A 21,721-nucleotide genomic window follows, 5' to 3' on the forward strand; every position below is an offset into this window, starting at 1 on the left:
GCTAGTGAATGATGGGATCTATGTCCCCTTCCATTTTGTCTGGGCTCTGTGAATACTTAACCACTGAATATGGTAGAAATGATGTTGTACCAGTTTCCAGGCACAGGCCTTAAGAAACTAGCAGGCTCCACTTTCTGTCTCTTGGAAATCTCTTTCTTGAAACCCTGCTGCCATGCTGTGAGGAAGCCCAAGCAGCTTTGAGAAGAGTCGTACCTGGAGAAGAGCAAGAAACCAGCACCAACTTGCCAGTCACACAGGTGAGCCATCTTGGAAACAGACCCACTGGCCTTAGTAGAGCTGTCCTCCTGTAGAGGATTGCTTAGCCTGTGACCACCTGGCCTTTCTGGGAGCTCATGCCGAGACCTTGGATGTTTCCTGATAGACTGTGGCTTTTAAACTTGGGAATGAAACATGAGTTTATTTCAGGCCAGTCCCCAAGCCCTTTCATTCCCGTGGCTGTATTTGTCAACACCTGAGCACAGAACTTAGAAGAAGTTAGCAGAGGTTGTTTATTAGTTGGGAAAGCTGTGTGCCATGAACAATTCACAGCTTTCCCGTCATGCCCTGTCACTCTTTGTGAATGCTAGACTCCAGACTCGGGGGAACCGTCTCTGAAGCCTCTGTTAAGTGCTTCTGTAACATGTTTGGATGGCATTTAGCTGCTTGGATGAGCCAGTGATTGCCTCATTAATCTGACAGACTCTTGGAAAAAACTGGCTTCCTTCCTTCCTCCTGGCATTAGGCACCAGCAGCCTCCTCACCTTGAAGGTACTTTGGATTTTAGGAGGCTAAGGGAGCTTGCTTTGGAGCTAGACAGTAGTTGCGGTTCTTGGGCTTCTCTAGTTGTGCCACAGGCTTAATTTCCCTAAGGCATGTGGAATCTTAGTTCCCTGCAGGTATTAGGACCTGCATCCCCCACATTGGTAGGCAGATTCTTTTGTTACTTTATACTTTTTATATTTATTTATTTGGCTGTGTTGGGGTCTTAGTTGCAGCATAGCATTCCGGATCTCTGCTGTGTCAAGCGAGATCTTTCCTTGCCACACACCGCTCTCTCTTACTGTGGTGTTTGGGCTTGGTGGTTCCAGCATGCGGACATCGTTGCCCTGCAGCATGTGGGATCTTAGCTCCCCAACCAGGGATTGAACCCACATCCCCTGCATTGGAAGGAGTATTCTTAACCACTTAATCACCAGGCAAGTCCTGTCAACCCAATGGTTTTTAAACTGTGCCTGATGGAAGTTCAAGGTCTGCCTTAGGCAGAAAGGGGCGGCTTTATTCTGTGAGGTTTGCTGTACCCATCCCCGCTTCCATCGGAGCAGTTTCACTGATGTCTCTTTTACAACTTATCCTTCTCCCTCATGAGATTTGCTTCACGGAAAGGGTTCTGTAGCAAAAAATTGTAAGGAAAGAAACTACAATGAAATAAAAGGGAAAAAAAAAGGGACAATCAGATGAGGTATCTGACTGCTATCACACAGCTCTCCCTTACCCTCACAGAATCCCATGATGCTAATGTGTTGTTAGCCCTTGTTTCGCTGCTGCTTCCAGGGACTTTGTTCTCCGTGGCTTCCCCAGCGTCTGGTCAGAGGAGATCCTCTACAAAAAAGAAAGCATGTCAGAATTTCCACTCGCCTGGTTAACCCAGGAAACCTGCTTGGTAGAGACTTGGAAGAAGGGTTCTGTCCACGGGGTATGGGCTGGTTTCTGCCCCTGGAAGCCCTTGCCATACCAAAAGAATAAAGGTCCGTTGCTGGTTCATTATATTTACCTAAAAGGGAAAACATGCTCTGCCTCTGGAAAATCCTTAATTGCAGCTTTATAAAGGGCCTCCACATGTAGAAAAGAGGGGGGAATTAATTGGTCTTCCAGGGAGCAGCTGAACTGGGGTCTGGTAATTGAATTTCACAATGGATGCCTCCCTCTGGGTGGCCTGTGTGTGATCTGGAATAGATATTTGAAGTTTTTCTCAAATAGGAGCTTTGAGTTCCTCAAGATTTACATTTTTCGGTGCATATTATTCATTTACACTTTCATCTCGGACAAGAGGAAGAGAAACTTATATCATCTTACAAATTCTAAAATGATAGAAGGGAAGGACAAAGGGGTAGGAGAAACTGACTTTATCTTGAGATGCATTTGGCACATCCTTTGCAAAGATTGACGAGCCAGTTCAGGGAATAAATTATTACTCAGATGCAGGCTGCCTAAGAGTGAAGCTGCAGACCCAGCCAGGAGGTACTAGAGCTTGGGGACCTTGTTCCAAAAAGAGATGAAATCAGGAGAGGCGAGGAACACATCAGGTCATAAGGATAATTGATACCTTGAACTTGTTGATATATACTGACATGCCCCACAGAAGATTTACCTAGCACAGTGACCTGGTGGGGACTTAATTTGTGTGTTTTCTGTCAATAAAACATTTACCAGCAAATCACTGTGTCCTTGGGAAGGCGAAAGAAGTAATCCCCTAAACACTGTCGCTGCCAGGTGAGTATCAGGCCTTTTGGGTTTCTAAAGTCTAGGTCAACACTGGAAATGTAAAATACATTTCTAGAAATATATAGAGTAAGTAGAAACATAACATAAACCACAAATGCAGGCCATATATATAATTAAAATTTTTCTAGGGAATTCCTTGGTGGTCCAGTGGTTAGGACACCATTACTCCATTGCAGGGAGCATGGTTTTGATCCCCGGTCGAGGAACTAAGATCCTGCAAGCTGTGTGGTGTGGCCAAAACAAAACAAACAAAAAACTTCCGGTAACCACATTTAAAAAAATACAAAGGAATAGGTGATATTAATTTAATAATATGTTTTATTTGACCTTATATAAAAACATAATTTCAGCATGTTATCAATATAATATTATTAAATGTAAATGTACATTTAAAATCTTAAATTTATTTTTATTTACTATTTTAACTCAAATATAGTTGACTTACAATACTGTGTTAGTTTCAGGTGTACAGCATAGTGATTCAGGTTTTTTGCAGATTATATTTTATTACAGGTTATTGATTATACAGTAAATCCTTGTTGCTTATCTATTTTATATATATTAGTTTGTGTCTGTTAAACTCATACCCTTAATTTTTCCTTCCCCCATCTCTTATTTTCATTTGTATGATTTCTTATTTTGTACTGTCTTCGAATCCAATGTGTATTTTAGCTAATGTGTGCATGCTTACTCACTTGCTGCTGCTGCCGCTGTGTCACTTCAGTCGTGTCCGACTCTGTGCGACCCCAGAGACGGCAGCCCACCAGGCTCCCCCGTCCCTGGGATTCTCCAGGCAAGAACGCTGGAGCGGGTTGCATTTCCTTCTCCAGCTTACTCACTTAGTTGTGTCCAGTTCTTCGTAACCCCATGACCTGTAGCCTACCAGGCTTCTCCGTCCATGAAATTTTCCCAGCAAGAACACTGGAATGGGTTGCCATTTCCTACTCCAGGGGGATCTTCCTGATCAAACTCGCATCTCTTGTGGCTTGGTAGGGGGATTCTTTACCATTGTGCCACCCGGAGAGCTATCTTAACTTATAGTACATCTCAGTTCACTCTAGATACATCTCAAGTGCTCAATAGCCCCATGTAACAAGTGGCTACAAATTGGACAGTACAGATATAGTTCTTCCTAAAGGCAATGAATCCAAGGTGTGGGGTGAACACTTTCTGATTCAAGAGTTTCAAAGGAAACTAGAAACTTCTAGTTAAGAAAGGATATTGAAAGGATATTGAAATGTCCTAATAGTTTGTCCTTTCTTTATACCTAAGCATATGGGCAAGAAATAATAAAAGCAGGGAAAAAAGGCCAAACCACAACCTGGCAAACTAAACAAAACCAATAACTGTTAAAAAGTTGAATTGTGACTCACAAAATTCATATGTTGAAGGTCTAACCCCTAGGACTTCAGAATGTGACCTTATTTGGAGATAGGGTCTTTGCAGAGGTAATCAAGTTAAAACGAAGCAACTAGGGTAGCCCAAACCACTACTGATCGACATCCTTATATTGGGTTGGCCAAAAAGTTGGTTCAGATTTTTCTGAACCATTGTATGGAAAAACACGAACAAACTTTTGGGGCAATCCAATAAATAAGGGAAATTTGATACAGAGACAAGCATAGAGGGAAGACCAGATGAAGAGACAGAGGTAGAAGACAGCCAGGAGAGACGCCTGGAACAAATGGTGAGGGGACAACCAACCATCCGTGTGCACAAGAATGAAGTTAGATCCTATCTCACATCAGGTACAAAAATTAACTCAAAATGTATCAAGGGCTTCCCTGGTGGCTCAGCTGGTAAAGAATCCACCTGCAATGCAGGAGACCTGGGTTCAATCTCTGAGTTGGGAAGATCCTCTGGAGAAAGGAAAGGCTACCCACTCCAGTATTCTGGCCTGGAGAAATCCATGGACTGTATAGTTCATGGGGTCACAAAGAATCAGACATGACTGAACAACTTTCACTTAATCACTTATATCTATCATTATAATATCATACAGAATAGTTTCAGTATCCTTAAAAAAAAAAGTATCAAGCAGTGTATTATTATCTAAACATAAGAGCTAATAAGTATAAAACTCCTAGAAAGGAAACAGGTGAAAATCTTTGTAACTTTTATTTCAGCAGTAGTTTCTATACATAACATCAAAAGCACAAACAAGAAAAGGAAAAGTAGATAACTTGGACTTAGTTCAGATTTTAAAACTTTTGTGCCACCATAGGGAAAAAACAACCTACAGAATGGAAGAAAATATTTGTAAATCATACATCCGTTGAGTCTAATAGCCAGAATATATAAAGAATTCTTGTTGTTGTTGTTTAGTCACTGAGTTGTCTCCAATTCTTTGCTACCCCATGGGCTGTAGCCCGCCAGGCTCCTCTGTGCTTTGGATTCTCCAGGCAAGAATGCTGGAGTGGGTTGCCATTTCCTTCTCCAGAGGATCTTCCTGACCCAGGGATCAAACCTCCATCTCCTGCCTTGGCAGGCAGATTCTTTACTGCTTAGCCACCAGGGAAGCCCAACAACAGCAAAGAATTCTTATAACTCAGCAATTTTAAAAGCCTAATTAAAAAACAGGCAAAGTATTTGAATGAACATTTCTCCAAAGAAGAAACACAAATTACTAAGAAGCATGTGAAAAGATGCTCAACACCATTAGCTATCAGGAAACACAAAGCAAAACCACAGTGAGAAACTACTTCATGCTTACGAGAAGGGCTATCAAAGAAAGGGAAAAAATGGCTAATAAGTGTTGGGGTGAATGGGGAGAAATTGGAACCCTCATTAGCAAAGTGAAGAGCATTTTTTCACTGCTCATGTAATTTATACAATAGGACCAGCTTACCACTGGTCTTATTGTCAGGGTAACAATTAATACGTGTAACCAGATGTACTCTTGTGTTTCTCGCTGTGAGTGATCTCAGTAAGATGGAGTCACATTCCAGGTCCACGGTCTATATACATCCACAAAGCACTCTTCAAGAATCCGGCACTCCAGGGGTCTATAGGCTCAGTAACATCCGCCTCCAGGGACTGGTTCTGGCATGGATCTGTGACCCAGATGTGAAACTCACACACAGATAAATAAACTACCCAAATCTCAAAAAGCATTCGTGGGTAAAATTAAATTTCTTTCTCAGTTGATAAAATTTTAAAATATAGAACAGAGGAGAGAGTAATCTAACAAATACCCATGTCCTCCAACTGTCAGAATTTAATGCTATTATTTTATAGATTTTTGCCCCTGATTTTATAAATCTAGTAAGGTTAAAAGTGAAATCTCCCATGTATATTTTCTTCCCCAGAAGAATTCACCATCAGGAATCTGGTGTCTGCCCTTCCAAATGGTTTTCATATTTTCACTGCATATACTGTATTCATAAATGCTTGTAACACTATTTAGTGTAATTTTAAGATGTACAAAAATGGTATCATATTTTATTTTCTGCAACTTGCTTTTTCATGCAATCATGTATTTTTTGATCTGTCTTTGATGATATATATAGCTAGATATAAATACACATGTAGTTCATCCATGGAATTTTCCAGGCAAGAGTACTGGAGTGGGTTGCCATTTCCTTCTCCAGGGGATCTTCCCAACCCAGGGATTGAACCCGGGTCTCCTGCATTGCAGGCAGACGCTTTACCGTCTGAGCCACCAGGGAAGCCTCCATAATAACTTATTTGGTGTTTTATCATATGAATATTTACAAATTTATCTATCTAAAGCTCTACTTGTAGACAATTAAAGCTTTTCCAAATTTCCTCTATTACAGACAATGCAACATTCTTGTACACGTTTCCTGATGCACATGCACGAGGATTTCTCTATAAAAATCTAGGAGTGGAGGGACTTCCCTGGCAGTCCAGTGGTTAAGACTCTAAGCTCCCAAAGCAGGAGCCATGGTCAGGCAACCTGGATCCCATATACTGCATGGGGCAGCCAAAAAGTCAAAAAAAAAAAAAAAAAGAAAAAAAATCTAGAAGTGGAATTGCTCATCAAAGAGCATGTGCATTTTGGACTGCACTAGATAAATACCACCAATTGCTTTCCAAAGTGGGTGTCCTGCTTTTCCACCAGCAAAGTGGAAGAATCTCTGTTTTGTATAAGATTTTTCTGAAGATCAGATGGGTTGCAAATAAACAGAGAAGAGATTACATCAATGAAATGCAAAGAAATTCAAAATAACTATTAGGCTCATCTGTGCTTAAATGTCCTTCTGCCATCTCATCTCCATGCGTACAGACCCACGCCCATTAGAGGATTCCACCTGCTGCTTCAACCCATATTGTTCCCAGTCACATACCTTCATGCAAACAACTCTCTCCTCCTCCTTACTTACTTTTTATGCCTCCACCCCTAGTCTCATCTCTCTAGCCAGTTCACTGGGGCAAAAAATAAATTCCTTCCATTTTCTCATGGAAATTTGCTCAATCATCTCTTGCGTCACTTGGGGCCTGATGCTCTTGCCCCAGTTTTACTTTCTATCTTTTCAAGACAGTTTCTCAAATACAGTTCTCTCCTGTAGCCATTAGGAATTGCTACAAAACTACCCAACATTTAACTGGCTTAAAACAACATTATTGATTAGCTCATGGTTTTCTGTGTCAACAGTTTGGGCTAGGCTCAGCTAGGCAGTATGTCTAGTCTTGGCTAAGTTTATTCATACATTGTGGTCAGCTAGGTAGCTTTGCTTCAGGAAGATGGTTGGCTGTTAGCTGAGGAATAGCTGCAATTTGGCCACATGTCTTTTAGCTAGCACAAGCAAGCTAGCTTATGTTTATTCTTTTTAAATATACTTTTATTTATTTACTTATTTTTGGCTGTGCTGAGTCTTCATTGCTGCACTTGGGCTTTCTCTAGTTGCAGCTAGCGGGGACTACTCATAGTTGTGGTACACAGGCTTCTCATTGCCGCGGCTTCTCTTCTGTTGCAGAGCATGGGCTCTACAGCACAGGCTCAACAGTTGTGGTGTATGGGCTTAGTTGCTCCTTGGCTGTGGGATCCTCCCAGACCAGGGATCGAACCCATGTCTCCGGCATTGACAGGCAGATTCTCTACCACTGAGCCACAAGGGAAGCCCAGGCTTTTTCTTATGGTAGTGGCAGGCTCCAAGAATGAGAGCAGAAGCAGGCAAGGCTTCTGGAGGCTCCAGCTCAGAACTGGTACAGTATACCTTCGGCCTCATTCTATTGACTGAAACAAGTTACGAGGCCAGTCTAGATTCAAGGAGGGGAGAAACAGACCCTATCTCTTGAATGGAGAAGCTGCAAAATCACATTCCAATGAGCATGGACACAGGGGTGTGTTTGTGTGTGTGCGTGGAGGATTGCAGGTTGAGTTCTCTGGGAAGTAAACTCCAAGATGGAGATTAGCATGCAGGAAATTATTTGGGGAGTGCTTTGTGGAAGAAAGAGGAAAGAATAGGAGGGAGAAGTCAAACCACAATGTCAGAACAAAAGCCTCTGATTCCATGGCAGACTCTAAGACGGTAAAGAATCCGCCTGCAATGCAAGACACTCAGGTTCAATACCAGAGGGACGATCTCCTGGAGGAGGGAATGGGTATCCACTCCAGTATTCTTGCCTGGAGAACTCCATGGACAGAGGAACCTAGCGGACTACAGTCCATGGGGTTGCAAGAGTTGGACATGAGTGAGCAACTAACTCTTTTGCACTAAAGCTGGGATAAATCTTCAAGGGGATCAGGTCCCTTCCCTCTCAAGTGGGTCAATCATTGTATGCAGGCTGCCTCAGAAAGACAGCTGCCAAGGAAATTCTCATAGAAGGCTCACAGCTAAGGGTCACCTGCCACCAGTACTTGCAGTAGCTGGTGGAACAAGTCCTTCATTCCTCAAGGTGGTTGGGCTGTCTGTGTGGAATATCAGAGTTCACAACACAGCCACATCTCCCCAAGAATTGTGGCGCTAATTTTTTTTTTAATAATATGATTGTCGCTTGTTATTGTGTACATTAAACATTTGTAATCATGTATTTACTGTGTTGTCTTAACTGTGCCCAGATTTTATATGATCACAGTGCTAAACATCACTTGTTTCAGCTCAGTCTTCATAGTGTCATTGCTCACTTGTCTAGGTCATCCACTCAAAACTTTAAAGAATAAGGACAAACTTGACTTTTGCCACCAGAAACATAGGCAAGAACAGTTTAAAACCATGCTGGCAATGGAATCACTAAAATGTAATTAAGGTAGAGATGTGATGTTGTTCTTTGCAGGAGCAGGAGAGAGAGGCTAAAATCTGGATCACAGAGAAACAAGCACTTGAAGAGAAGGTGGGAAGCCAGGATGGGAATTTGCTGGAGGATCAAGTTATGAGAGGAAGATGGGAATGTGAGAGGCACTAAAGGATAAAGAAACAGCTCCAACCAGGCAGCTATTGAGATCTGGGCAGACGTTTTATAACTTAGACCAGTGGCTCCATGTGGAGAAATTACAGAGGAGTCACCAACTCAGGATTTGGGGAGTAGCATAGAGAATTGTTTCCACCTGCAGCAAAGGAGAATCCCTGTGACCATACAGAAAAGACTCTACATTTTGGAAACAAAAGGCATTGACTTTGGGGACTTCCCTGGTGGTCCAGTGGTTAAGAATTCACCTTCCAGTGCCGGTGGTATAGGTTGATCCCTGATCAGAGACCTAAGATTCCACATGCTACTGCTGCTGCTGCTGCTAAGTAGCTTCAGTCGTGTCCGACTCTGTGCGACTCCATAGACGGCAGCCCACCAGGCTCCCCCATCCCTGGGATTCTCCAGGCAAGAACACTGGAGTGGGTTGCCATTTCCTTCTCCAATGCATGAAAGTGAAAAGTGAAAGTGAAGTCACTCAGTCGTGTCTGACTCTTAGCGACCCCATGGACTGCAGCCTACCAGGCTCCTCTGTCCATGGGATTTTCCAGGCAAAAGTACTGGAGTGGGGTGCCATTGCCTTCTCCGGTTAGTGGCCATAGAGATAGCAATATTCAGTCTCTGGGGCAGCCCAGGCCAGAGGGCCAGTGGCTGTGCCTAGCATCAGGTGTGAAGTTTTAGCAGGGTTAAAGGGGAGGCTGAAGGGTCTGACGTTCTGTGGCTGGGTCATCAGGGTCCTTACCAGACTAGCCCTGTGCTTCTGCCACCCTGATGGCCATTCTTGTTCTCCAGCCTTCCCAGCAATTCTGAAAACTCTCCAATGTCTATTTCACTGATTCCTCTTCTGTTGAAATCTACCAGTTTGTTTCTGTTGCTTGCATATATGAATTCCAACTGGTGGAAGTTTCTTTGTGTGGAGTGCATCCAAGCTTCACAAGGAACCAGAAAACAGCCAGGGTCCACAGCGGCCATTCTCTGCCTTCCACTCTGATATCTGTTTTTTCCACTCTGTCTGCACATATGCTGTATCCTTCTCCGTCTCTTTGTCTTAATTCATGAGAAGGTAGCTATAATCTATTGGTTGGGAAGCACCCACTTTGAGGCCAGAATGCTTGGATTTGAATCCCAGATATATTGCTTTCTAACTGTGAGGCTTTGGTCAAGTTATTGCACCTCTTTCCTCTTCTGTACAGGGAAGATCCTCTGGAGTAAGAAATGGTAACCCACTCCAGTATTCTTGCCTGGACAATTCCATGGACAGAGAAGTCTGGAGGGCTACAGTCTGCACAGTCAAAGAACTGGACACCTCAGAGCGACTGAACACACACACACGGTGATCATAGTAGGGGTCTTCTTGTTTTGAGGACCAAATAAGATAATATATGCAGAGCCCTCCCTAAACTACTTGGCTCATAATAGTCATCAATAATTGTTGCTATTGTTATCTTCACCAGCAGCATTATTATCATTATCATGATTCGAAGGCCTTATGGTGACTAATTAGAGCAGATGTTGTAAACTCCAGTGCCAAAAGGAGCCAGGCAGGCAACAGGAATAAGTGGCATGGATGTGGAGTAACACATTGGGGCAAAGTGAGGACTAGGGAATATGGAAGAGCATGTGTCCATATGGAGGGAATTGCCACTTCTCACCAGCAGCCATTTATTACTCCATGGAATGTGAACCCAGTGATGCCAAACTTCCACTATTTCAAGAGAAGCCAGAGATCCAGATTTTTATTGGAAACGATGTTTCTAATATCAAAAAACAAAAACACTATGTGTGCTATGTCGCTTCATTCGTGTCCAACTCCTTGCGACCCCATAGACTATAGCCCACCAGGATCCTCCATCCATGGGGATTCTCCAGGCAAGAATACTGGAGTGGGTTACCATGCCCTCCTCCAGGGGATCTTCCTGACCCAAGGAATGAACCCAAGTCTCTTATGTCTCCTGCATTTGCATGCGGGTTCTTTACCACTGGCATTACCTGGAAAGCACAGGACAAAAATGCTACACAGGAAAAATAAAACCACCCCAGGGTCATTATGGGCTGTTGATGCCAGTGTGTGTTCTATATACAAATCTCTGGGCTCAGTTGAAATTCTCAGGAAGAGAATCTGGTTGGGTTGGGTTTAGTCCACTGACTCCATCAACTCTGGCCATGGTCCACTGCTTACCCAGCAGGGAATGTGGTGAGAACTCTCTGAGAAGCAGGTGTGGGCAAGCATGTGGTGATGAGCACATTTCAGAGAAGAGAAGCAAGGACTGAGGATATTCCCTAAGAGCTGCTTCTCTGTGGATGACAGAGACACTGAAGGCAAATGTATCAGAAACATGATAAACCCCAGTGACTGCAAATAAGTTTGGTAGACTGCAAATAAGATGGTAGCTTATTTATCTTATGTAAAAATGTGTCTGAAAGAAGCAGAATAAGGCTGGTAGAAAGGCTCAGATACAGCCACATGATTCCAGATTTCTTCCACCTTTCCATACCTCCATCTCAGCTTGTAGGCTTTCATTTTGAAGCCTGTTACCTCATGGCTGCAAGATGGCTGCAGCTGTACCATTATGACTGTGTTCCAGGCAGAGAGAAAAGGAGTCAAGAAGTGAGGGACAGCCCTTATGTAAGGATTTCCCACAAATGCCCAGCATATTTCTTCTTCCGTCTCGTTGGCCAGAACTGACTCATATACCTGTTATCTAGCCACAAAGATATTATGAAGGTGAATATTTTTAGCTTGATATATTGCAGCCCCAAACAATATCAGGGTTCTGTTCATTGGAAACAAGGAGAAAATAGACCTTGGGTAGGCAATCAGCAACCTCTGCCACCTCCTCAGAATAAGTACTATGGACCAGACCTTGGCTGAGCACTGGGCACAACAGGCTGATTGCCACAGCCTGCATGGCAGAAAGCTACAAAAGTGGTTGTGAAACCCAGCACAGCTGGGCTGGTTCCAAAGTATGAAAATCAGCCTCTGGTTCCTCATACTCCTCTAGGCCTCCCATCCTTCCTGACCCCTCCTTGGCCCTCCTGCTGTCGGTGTGGCCCCGCCAGGGCCCAGGCATGGTGGGAAGAATGTGTGATTAACACCAGTAGCAGTTTCAGGAGGCACCCAAGAGACATTCCAGAGAGAAATATGTAACTGGCGCATCTGGTTTATAATGTATATTAATCCCTGACATGTAATTTGAGTAATATATGTAAAGCAAAAAGTCCAAGTGCTGATTTAGGAGCCTTGTTATTACCCTGTCAGCAGAATTCATGTTCTATTTGCACAGTGCTCTGGGTCCAGCATCTCATCGAGGGCAGCAGGAAGGAGAAGGCTTTCTGATGGATGCCAGCTGATGGCAGAGGCCCCCCGCTGATGGGGCTGGGGCATCAGTCAAGTGCTTGGAGCCCGTAGGAAGGTTGGCAGGAGCTCTTCTTGGCAAGGAGGACTGTGGAACTAGACCAAATTACAGTTGGAGCTCGGGGCAGATCCATCCCCACCCCTCAAAAAGGAAGAAGCCTAGAAAACTGAGGGGCTTGGGGGTTCAAAACCAGCTCTGCCACTATCTCACCGTGTGAATTTTCATAAGTGGCTTCAGCTCTTTGAGCCTCAATTTCCCCCTTTGCAAATGGGAATCATAATAGCACTTATTTAATAGGATTGTTGTGAGATTTAAATAAAAACAATAAATGACAATAAACCAACCAAGTGCTGAGCTAATGCTCTGGGCCAGTTAATACTGTGGACCAGTAATATTTCAAGTGTATTACGTGTATGATCTCGTTGAATCCTCACAGCAACCTCATGAGGTAGATACTAGTATGACTTCCAATTTACAGTTGAAGAAAATGAAGCTCAGAGAGGTGAAATAACTTGCTCAAGGCCACACAGCTAGTAGGATTCAAACCCAGGCAGTCTGGCCCCTAAGCACACCCTTTGAGATGCTTTAACACAGTGCTCTGTTTTGTGTGAAGCACGGAGTAAAGGGTGATTCTTGAGAGTTCCGTGGTAGTCCAAGTGGTTAGGACTTGGCACTTTCACTGCCGTGGCCATGGGTTCAATCCCTGGTCAAGGAAGTAAGATCCTGCAAGCTGTGTGGTCAAGAAAAAAAAAAGAAAAGAAAAGTAGGGGGAATGTAATTCTCTAGACTGTGACCCTCAGTAGATCTTCCTATGATGATGGAAATATTTTCTAATTCTGTGGTGTCGGATACAGTGGCCACTAGCCACAGACGGCTGTTGAGCATATGAAATGTGGCTAGCTTGATTAAAGATCTGAATTTTAATTGAATTTAATTTTAATTAGTTTAAATTTACTCATTTGCGGCTAGAGGCTACTGTGTGGGACATGCGGTTCTAGGCTCTCCCACCTACTCTCAGTCGTGCTAGAGGGGTTTAACCCCTTACATCTGTTAGAAGCACAGGGAGATTAGTGGCTTGCTAGATAGGAGTCCCGGAGAAGGCAATGGCAACCCACTCCAGTACCCTTGCCTGGAAAATCCCATGGACGGAGGAGCCTGGTAGGCTTCAGTCCATGGGGTCGCTAGGAGTTGGACACAACTGAGCAACTTCACTTTCCCTTTCATGCATTGGAGAAGGAAATGGCAACCCACTCCAGTGTTCTTGCCTGGAGAATCCCAGGGATGGGGGAGCCTGGTGGGCTGCTGTCTCTGGGGTCGCACAGAGTTGGACCCGACTGGAGCGACTTAGCAGCAGCAGCAGCAGATAGAAGTCCAATCATAGGCTTGATTGGAGCCTATGAGCCAAACAAGGAAGTGACAGTTCAGTCCTTTCCAGTGCCAATTAGAACATGCTCTGGGCATCACCATTCAGAATGCTGCTTCTTTAAGAGAATGGGGGCTCAAGGGAGTTCCCTGGAAGTTCAGTGGTTAGCACTGTGTGCTTCCACTGCAGGGGTCACAGGTTCGATCCCTGGTTTGGGAACTAAGATCCACATGTCTGGTGGCACAGCTGAAAAAAAAAAAGAGAGAGAGAAAATGGAGGCTCAAGATCCCAAGCCTTTCTGAGAACCCCTTAGCTGTAAGCTCCAGGGTCCTAGACACTGCCTCAGTCAGTAAGATTATTTGACAGACCTGGTCCCTATCCTCCTGGAATTGGCAGTCTAGCTGGGGAGAAGGTTATTAAGCAAATGACCACTCAATTAATTATTTAAAAACAATTAATTAAACTCACACCTGAGTGTATGCCAATGTCACAAGGGATAAAATGGCAGTTAGTCAACAGACAGCAATTAATTGCGTATGGAACTTTAGGAGATGGATGGGTCAGAAAAGCCTCCAAGGGCAGAGAACCTTGAATTTGGTCTTAAGGAGTTGGAGATGGTACGGATGATGTATACCGGAAGGCCATTCCAGGCAGAAGGAACAGCATGGGCAAAGGCACAGAGGTGTGACAGTACTTCCAGTATTCAGATAAAAAGAACATCATGATTCAAGGGGTGGTGAGAGAGGATGAGCCTGGGAAGATCAGCTGGGAATCACATTGTGAAATGTCTTCAGTGTCATGCTGGGCTGCTGTTCCTAATCCTGTGGGTGAAAAACCTTTCTAAGCGGGGGCCAACAGATTTGTTTTAAAAGGTAGGTTATGGGACTTCCCTGGTGGTCCAGTGGTTAAGACTCTGAGCTTCCAGAGCTTCCAATGTAGAGAGTGTAGGTGCAATCCCTGGTCGGGGAAATAAAATCTCACATGCCATGCTGTGCAGCCAAAAGATTAAAAAAAAAAAAAAAGCCCATAGGGACTTCCCTGGAGATCTAGCGTATAAGAATCTGCCTGTCAATGCAGGGGACATGGGTTCGATCCGTAGTCCGGGAAGATCACACATACCATGGGGAAACTAAGCCTGTGTGCCACAGTTACTGAGCCCAAGGGCTGCAAATACTGAAGCCTTCGCACCCTGGAGCCCATGCTCCGCAACAAGAGAAACCACTATAAATAAGAAGCCCACGGACCACAACGAAGACCCAGCACAACCAAAAATAGATAAATAAATAAAATTTAAAAAAAGAAAAACCCACAAAAGTCAGATTATGCTGCATTGAAGAGTGTGCTATTGAAGAACTCTGCTATTCTCTAGCTAGGTGAAGTCTTTCTGGCTTTTTCAAGTATCCCCGTGGTCTCTCTAAATCTACTCTCCACACGGCAGTTAGAAGAATCTTTTTTTGTTGTTTTTCTAGTTTTTCACATGGCTCAGAAGCTAAAAGGGCGAACATTATCAAAATGGATATCATTCTCCTACCTGCTCCCTTCAGCATCCACCTCTCCCCACCCTCGGGGATTCCTCAGGGAATCACTTGAATTAGTTTTGTACGTATCCTCCCAGATTTCTCTATGCAAGCAAACACTCTCTTCTGATCCTTTTTTTTCTTTTGCTTAACAGGGAGATCTTATTACAACAGTAAAGAAAATGTTTCCATTCTCTCTCTCGTTTAACACAAAACATTCATAGATTTACATGCAAGTATAAGAAATAATACTGAAAGATTCCATGTACCATTTATCCAGTTTCCCCAAATGGTAACATCTTGCAAAGCTGTGGTGTGAAGCCACCGCCAGCATATGGACATTGACGCAGTCAATGTGCAGAACAGTTCCATCTCCACAAGGATCTTGTGTGTTGCCCTTTACAACCACACCACCTCCCCCTCCTTGTCTTTCCTTGCTCCTGGCAACCACTATTCTGTTTCACACATCTATAATTTTGTCATCTGAAGAATGCTATACAAATAGAATCATACAGTATGTAACCTTTTCGGGCTGACCTTTTAACTCAGCCTAATTCCCAGAGGTTCATCCTGGTTGTTGCGCGCATCAACAGTCTGTTCCTTCGCTGACTAGTATGCCATGACATGGACACACCACAGCTTCTTTTTTTTTGACTATTCACCCACTGAAAGACATCTGGGCTGTTTCTAGTGTGGGGCTCTTCCAAACAGTGTGGATTGTATGATAATTGTATATTTAGTTTTGTAAGCAACTACCAAAATAATTTCAGAGTAGTTGTACCATTTTACATTTCTACCAACAACGCTGATCTGATTTCTCTGCACCCTAACCAGAATTTGCCATTGTCACTTTTCTTTTTTTTAATCTTTTTTTTTCAGTTTTTATTTTTGGCTCTGCTGGGTCTTCATCACTATGCGTGGGCTTTTTCTAGCTGCAGTGAGTGGGGACTACTTTCTAGTTGCAGCATGCAGACTTCTCATTGCAGTGGTTCTCTTACTATGGAGCACAGGCTCTGGGCGCATGGACTTCAGTAGTTGTGGGCTCAGTAGTTGTGACCCATGGGCTTAGTTCCCCTGCAGCATGTGGAATCTTCCCAGACCAGGGATTGAACCTGCATCATTGGCTGGCAGATTCTTTTTTTTTTTTTTTGGCTGGCAGATTCTTAACCACTGGACCACCCAGGGAAGTCCACTATTTTTCATTTTAGCTATTCTGACAGGCATGTCTTATTACAGTTTTGACTTACAATTCCCCATGGCTAATGATGTTGAACATCTTTCACGTGCTTATTTGCCGTCGGTTTACCTTCTTCGGTGAAACGTCTATTCATGTTTTTTGCCCATTTCCTTATTGGATTTTTTTTCACTGTTGAGTTATTGAAATTCTTATGTATTCTGCATAGTCCCTTGTCAGATATGTGAATTGCAACAATTTTCTCCCAGTCTGTAGCTTGTGCCTTCATCCTCTTAACAAGGTCTTTCCCAGAGCAAGGTTTTAAGTCCAATTTATCTATTTTACCTTTTATGGATCATGCTGTTAGCGTCACATCTAAGATCTCTTTGCTTTGCTCTAGACTCCTGTATTAGTTTGGTAGGGCTGTCACAACAAAGTGTCACAGACTGAGTGGTTTAAACAATAGAAATTTATTCATAATTCCGGAGGCTAAAGGTATGAGATCAAGGTGTTGGTAGGATTCATTTCTTTTGAGGATTTTCTTCTTGGCTCATAGATGGGCTTCTTGTGTCTTCACATATGTGAGCCTGTGTCCTAATCTCCTCTTCTTGTAAGGACTTCAGTTATATTGAATTAGGATTTATCTTAATGACCTCTCCTAGGGGTTACTCTTGAAGCCCTGAGCCACTGTGCAAGATGTTTGACTACCCTGAATCTGCCACTCTATAAGGAAGCCCAAGCAACGTAGAGGAGCTATGTGTAGGTGCTCTGGTCAAGAGTCCTTACTGATTCCAGCCTTTAAATAATTCCAGCCTAACCTAAACATACTTTTAGCCTTGCCTATCCCTGGTGCTGGGAAAAATTGAAGGCAAAAGAAGAGGGTAGCAGAGGATGAGATAGTTATATAACATCACTGACTCAATGGACATAAATTTTAGCATACTCCAGAAGATAGTAAAGGACAGGGAAGCCTGGTGTGCTATAGTGCATGGAGTCACAAAGAGTCAGACACAAATTAATGACTGAACAAAAACTTATATTTCTGTTAATCTATTTTTTAGTTTAAATATGTCTTTCAAGAGGAATACTTTGAAGTGTTTTTCTTATGCATTTTATAAACAAGTGCTTCTGAAATTTAAAATCACGCTCTTTCACATATCATCTAAAATTATCTCGTGATCCACAAGGGTACATCCTACCTTCTGGAAATCATTGCGCTAAGCTTTTTTGCTGATCACAATGGTCCCTTCTAACTTTTGCATTTGAGAATTTATGAAGTTCTCTTTCCCAAGTTGGTGCTGAAAAGTTGTCCTGGGTGGGAGGGATCCTGCTCTCTGAAGGAGTTCACAAACTTTATTCCTGTGTAGAGCTTTGGGACAATTAACATTTATGAGAGATGACTCAAGTCAGGAGCTGTGAAGGGTCTGCGAATTTACCCTACCTACAAGCAGTGAAGCTAGACTGCTTCCTAGGTGCTAAAAACAGAGTCCTCAGGCACAGCCGGGACTGCTGTACTTCCAGAGAAAGTGTAGCCAGACAGTCAGGCTTTACTCTGATTCCCCATGTCTCCCAAGGCCCAAGGAAGTGACACAGGTGGGCCTGCACACACAGATAAGTTCTTTCACAGGGGAGACTACTGAGCTTGGAGAATCTACCACTTTTATCGTCAACAGTAATGAGTCAACTCTTTGTCTGGGGAAGATATTATTTCACTCTGTAAGGTTGCTTCCTACAAACACAATCCTGAGAAATGGCCTGGTTAGAGGGCAGTCAGCGCCTTGCATTCTTCGCATATCCAGCAAGAATATGCATGGAAGCATAGGGCCAACTGTGGGTTGCCTCTCCCAACAAACCACATCCATGGATATGCTGGCTTCAAACTCCATGACCTGGGTCAGATAGGTGAAATTGTGTTGTGAGGTCACAGGGCTAAAACTCCATCATTCTCTCCCCAACCCCTGACTCCACTTCCACCAGTAATAATAAAAGGTAAAAGGGTCACTCATGTCAGGAGTTTAACTTTTGTTAGTAAAATAACCCAAAAGTTGCCAGTCTTCACTAGTTTTCCAGTTCAAGGGAAATCACACTAATGCGTTATATCCATTAGCTACTGTGCTGGTTATACCACAAAACTATCAACCTCAAACTCTAGACATGATGTAACAGCATTTGGTTTGGGGTTATGAGTTTCTTGGTAACTGGGTGACTCTGCTCCATGTTTTCCTCATTCTCCTCCTTGAACCAGTGGGCTAACCAGAACAGGATTTTCTCCTGATGATGGCTGAATTGTAAGAGAGGGTATCCAGCTGCACAAGTACACCTCAAACCCTTTGGCCACAGCAAGTCTCATGGCCAAGCCCAAAGCCAAGGGGCAAGGAAGTATACTCCATCCATGGAGGTAGAGGGGAAGGGAAGATATACTCCTGAAAACAAGCTAATCTTTTCATTTATCAAAAGCCCATGGTGTCTCTTCTCAGCATTTTTTACTCATACAAGACCTCAAGCCCTCTTTACAAAGCCTCCTCTGTATTTTCCCTTCAATCCCAAAGTGTTAAAGAACAGTTAGGCCTCAAATGATGACTCTTCACACAATGAACTCCTCCCCTTGCTCCAAGAACAGGGCTTTAGAAAAACTTACACTCATTTTTCTCAATTAACTAACATTTCTTCCCAAGAATAAAAAAGAAATAAAACATGGATCCCAAGTTCATTTTTCTAAGCTCCCTCCTCTTCCCAGCAGGCTGAGGCCTACTCTTGGATTGACAAATAACCCCTGTGCTTTATGTTCCAGCTTTTACATGCACATGAGGCCTTCTGTTTGAGAAGAGATACGAATTGTGCCATTCCTCATAGAGAATGGATCTGTTCTAGCTTTTATGGTTATATAAGGTTATAAAAGGTAATAAATTAATTTAGAAATGATTCAGGAAAGAGAGAGAGAGTAAGAGTCAGAATAATAGCTAAAGTGTATATTTTCTTTGCTGCCTTATAGAGTGAGAGAGAATACACTGAGGGGCTGGGCATTACAAGGAGGTTAAATAATAAGTACCTGATTCAAGGACTTCCCTGGAGGTTCTGTAGTTAAGAATCTGCCTTCTAATGCAGGGGATACAGGTTCGATCCCTCTTTGGGGAACTAAGATCCCACATGCCACAGGGCAGCTAAGCTCAGCCGTCACAGCTAGGGCATGCTGCAATAAACAGCCTGCACACTGAAACGAAGACCCAGCAAGACACCCACCCCCCCCCCAAAAAAAACAGCTAGAGACAAAAAATGACTGTCATTAGAGAAAATGGATATAGATAAAAAGAAAGAAAACAGTTAAAAAAAAAAAAAGTACCTGACTTAAGAGTGTTGTGTTATAACTATCTTTTCCTGAAGGCCTTTTCCCCTTTATTCCTGGTGTATCTTTGTGTGTGTGTGTGTGAAAAGAATTAAGCAGGGGTATATGTCTTCCTAGGAGTCCCCAGAAGGTATTTCCTATGTGCAGTCTCTCTGTGGCTCTTCCTCTCTTGTCCCAGCTCCTGCCTGTGAACATCTGTTGCCTGGAGGCCTTTTGAAGGCGCCTCATCTTTGCTATCACTGAGAATATCTGTGTTAGTCAAAGACTCTTTGTTTGAAGCGATAGAAACTCAACTCTAACTACTTTGAGCATGAAAAGGGTATGTATTGGCTCACGTAACCAAACCATGGACAGTACAGAGCGGAGCTCACCCCAGCAAGGACTGGATTTAGACATGCAAACACTGTCAGGCTTTTCTCTCTCTCTTCTCTCTGCTGCTCTTTGCTTGTTGGAGTCATTCCTGCCTCTCACAGATGGTCTTTCTCTACTTGGAGGGGAACGTGGCCTCTGGCAACTCCAGCATCATAGCCTTCCAGCTTTAGTAGCTCCTGGAGGATAGAGAACATCTATTTCTCAGCTCTGATAGGAAAAATTCCAGATATCACTAACTGGCCTGGCTTGAGTCACATAATCATGGCTCCATTTCCAGAATAAAGATGGGGAGCACTAGAAGGGCCATGGGGAAAATCATTAGGAACCATGAAACCACTTTAAGTCGTGTGAATTATTGTGCTCCTTTTGTTGTTATTGTTGTTTAATCACTAAGTTGTTATTGTTTAGTAGCTAAGTCACGTCTGACTTTGCAGCCCCATGGACTGTAACCCGCCAGCCTCCTATGTCCATGGGATTTTCCAGGCAAGAATACTGGATGGGTTACCATTTCTTTCTCCAGGGGATCTCCCCAACTCAGGGATTGAACCCATGTCTCCTGCATTGGCAGGTGGATTCTTTACCACTGAGCTACCAGGAAAGCCCTTTATGCTCCTTATGAGAAATATAAAATTTGTCCCAAGCCTTTTCTCCATTTTGCTCCATAGGAGGGCCATCCATAAAATGGCTGGAGGTGGGGCGATCTGACAAAACCTCCCACATAGATGTCCTGTGACCCTGCCATAAAGTAACATACTATTCCAGGAGGCAGCTCCCTCTCACGCCTCTTTGGGAGCCCTCTGAATTTTGTCTCTGTGGGTCAGTGGGTGAGTCAGGTTCAATTCCTCCAGAGTAGCTGGCTTGCGATGTGACACTACACAGCAGTTGTCCACCTCTTTGGAGTAGTGTTGCTGGGAAACATGACTGAACTCCTGGAAAGGCTGGTGACTAGCCAGTTTCACTGCAATTTTGACTCCATTTAAAGCGTGGGGCATTCTCCTTTGACATGCCTTGGTCTTACAAGCCTCCAGACTTGAAAGCCTTGAGTTCTAGAATTGGCTGTGCTATGCCACTGATCAATTCCCTTCTGTCAGCTTCTTGCCTTTCCAAGCTCTCCCCAAGCATATCTGCACTCACTTCTGCGCTCAGAAGCCTTAGTGAGCAATGCAGGATTTTCTGAAGATTAGCTCTGTGTCAAAAAATTGTCACCTAACTGTACTTTTACGTATTGTAAATTAGACTAAAGTGTTTTCAACCCTGAATATTCATTGGAAGGACTGATGCTGAAGCTGAAGCTCCAAACCTTGGCCACTTGATGCGAAGAGCTGACTCACTGGAAAAGACACTGATACTGGGAAAGATTGAAGGTGGGAGGAGAAGGGGACGACAGAGCATGAGATAGTTGGACTCAATGGACATGAGTTTAAGCAAACTCTGGGAGATAGTGAAGGACAGGGAAGCCTGGCGTGCTTCAATCCATGGTGTCACAAAGAGTTGGACACGACTTGGTGACCGAACAAGAACAACAAAATGTTTAAGATATGCATGCATCATATGTTATGATTATCACTAGACCACTAGGGAAGTCCCTGAACTAATATTTTTAATGCACTGATCAAATATCTCTCTTGATAACATGAGATAAAAGAGCTTCTATCATATTTATTATGTATCATCTCCCAATAAAATACATAATGCATACGACATTTAAAAAAATATTAAATGGAC

At 43.4% G+C, this 21,721-nt stretch overlaps 1 non-coding gene across 1 annotated transcript; it reads right to left on the reverse strand.

Annotated features, from left to right (window-relative positions):
- Nucleotides 1–6,098: 6,098 nt before the first annotated feature.
- Nucleotides 6,099–6,170, reverse strand: TRNAC-GCA (transfer RNA cysteine (anticodon GCA)). Its single transcript has one exon. It is a non-coding gene; the product is annotated as a tRNA-Cys (tRNA).
- Nucleotides 6,171–21,721: the final 15,551 nt, after the last annotated feature.

The sequence above is a fragment of the Bubalus kerabau genome, chromosome 13 (genome assembly GCF_029407905.1).
Source record: "Bubalus kerabau isolate K-KA32 ecotype Philippines breed swamp buffalo chromosome 13, PCC_UOA_SB_1v2, whole genome shotgun sequence".
NCBI classification, from domain to species: Eukaryota; Metazoa; Chordata; class Mammalia; order Artiodactyla; family Bovidae; genus Bubalus; species Bubalus kerabau.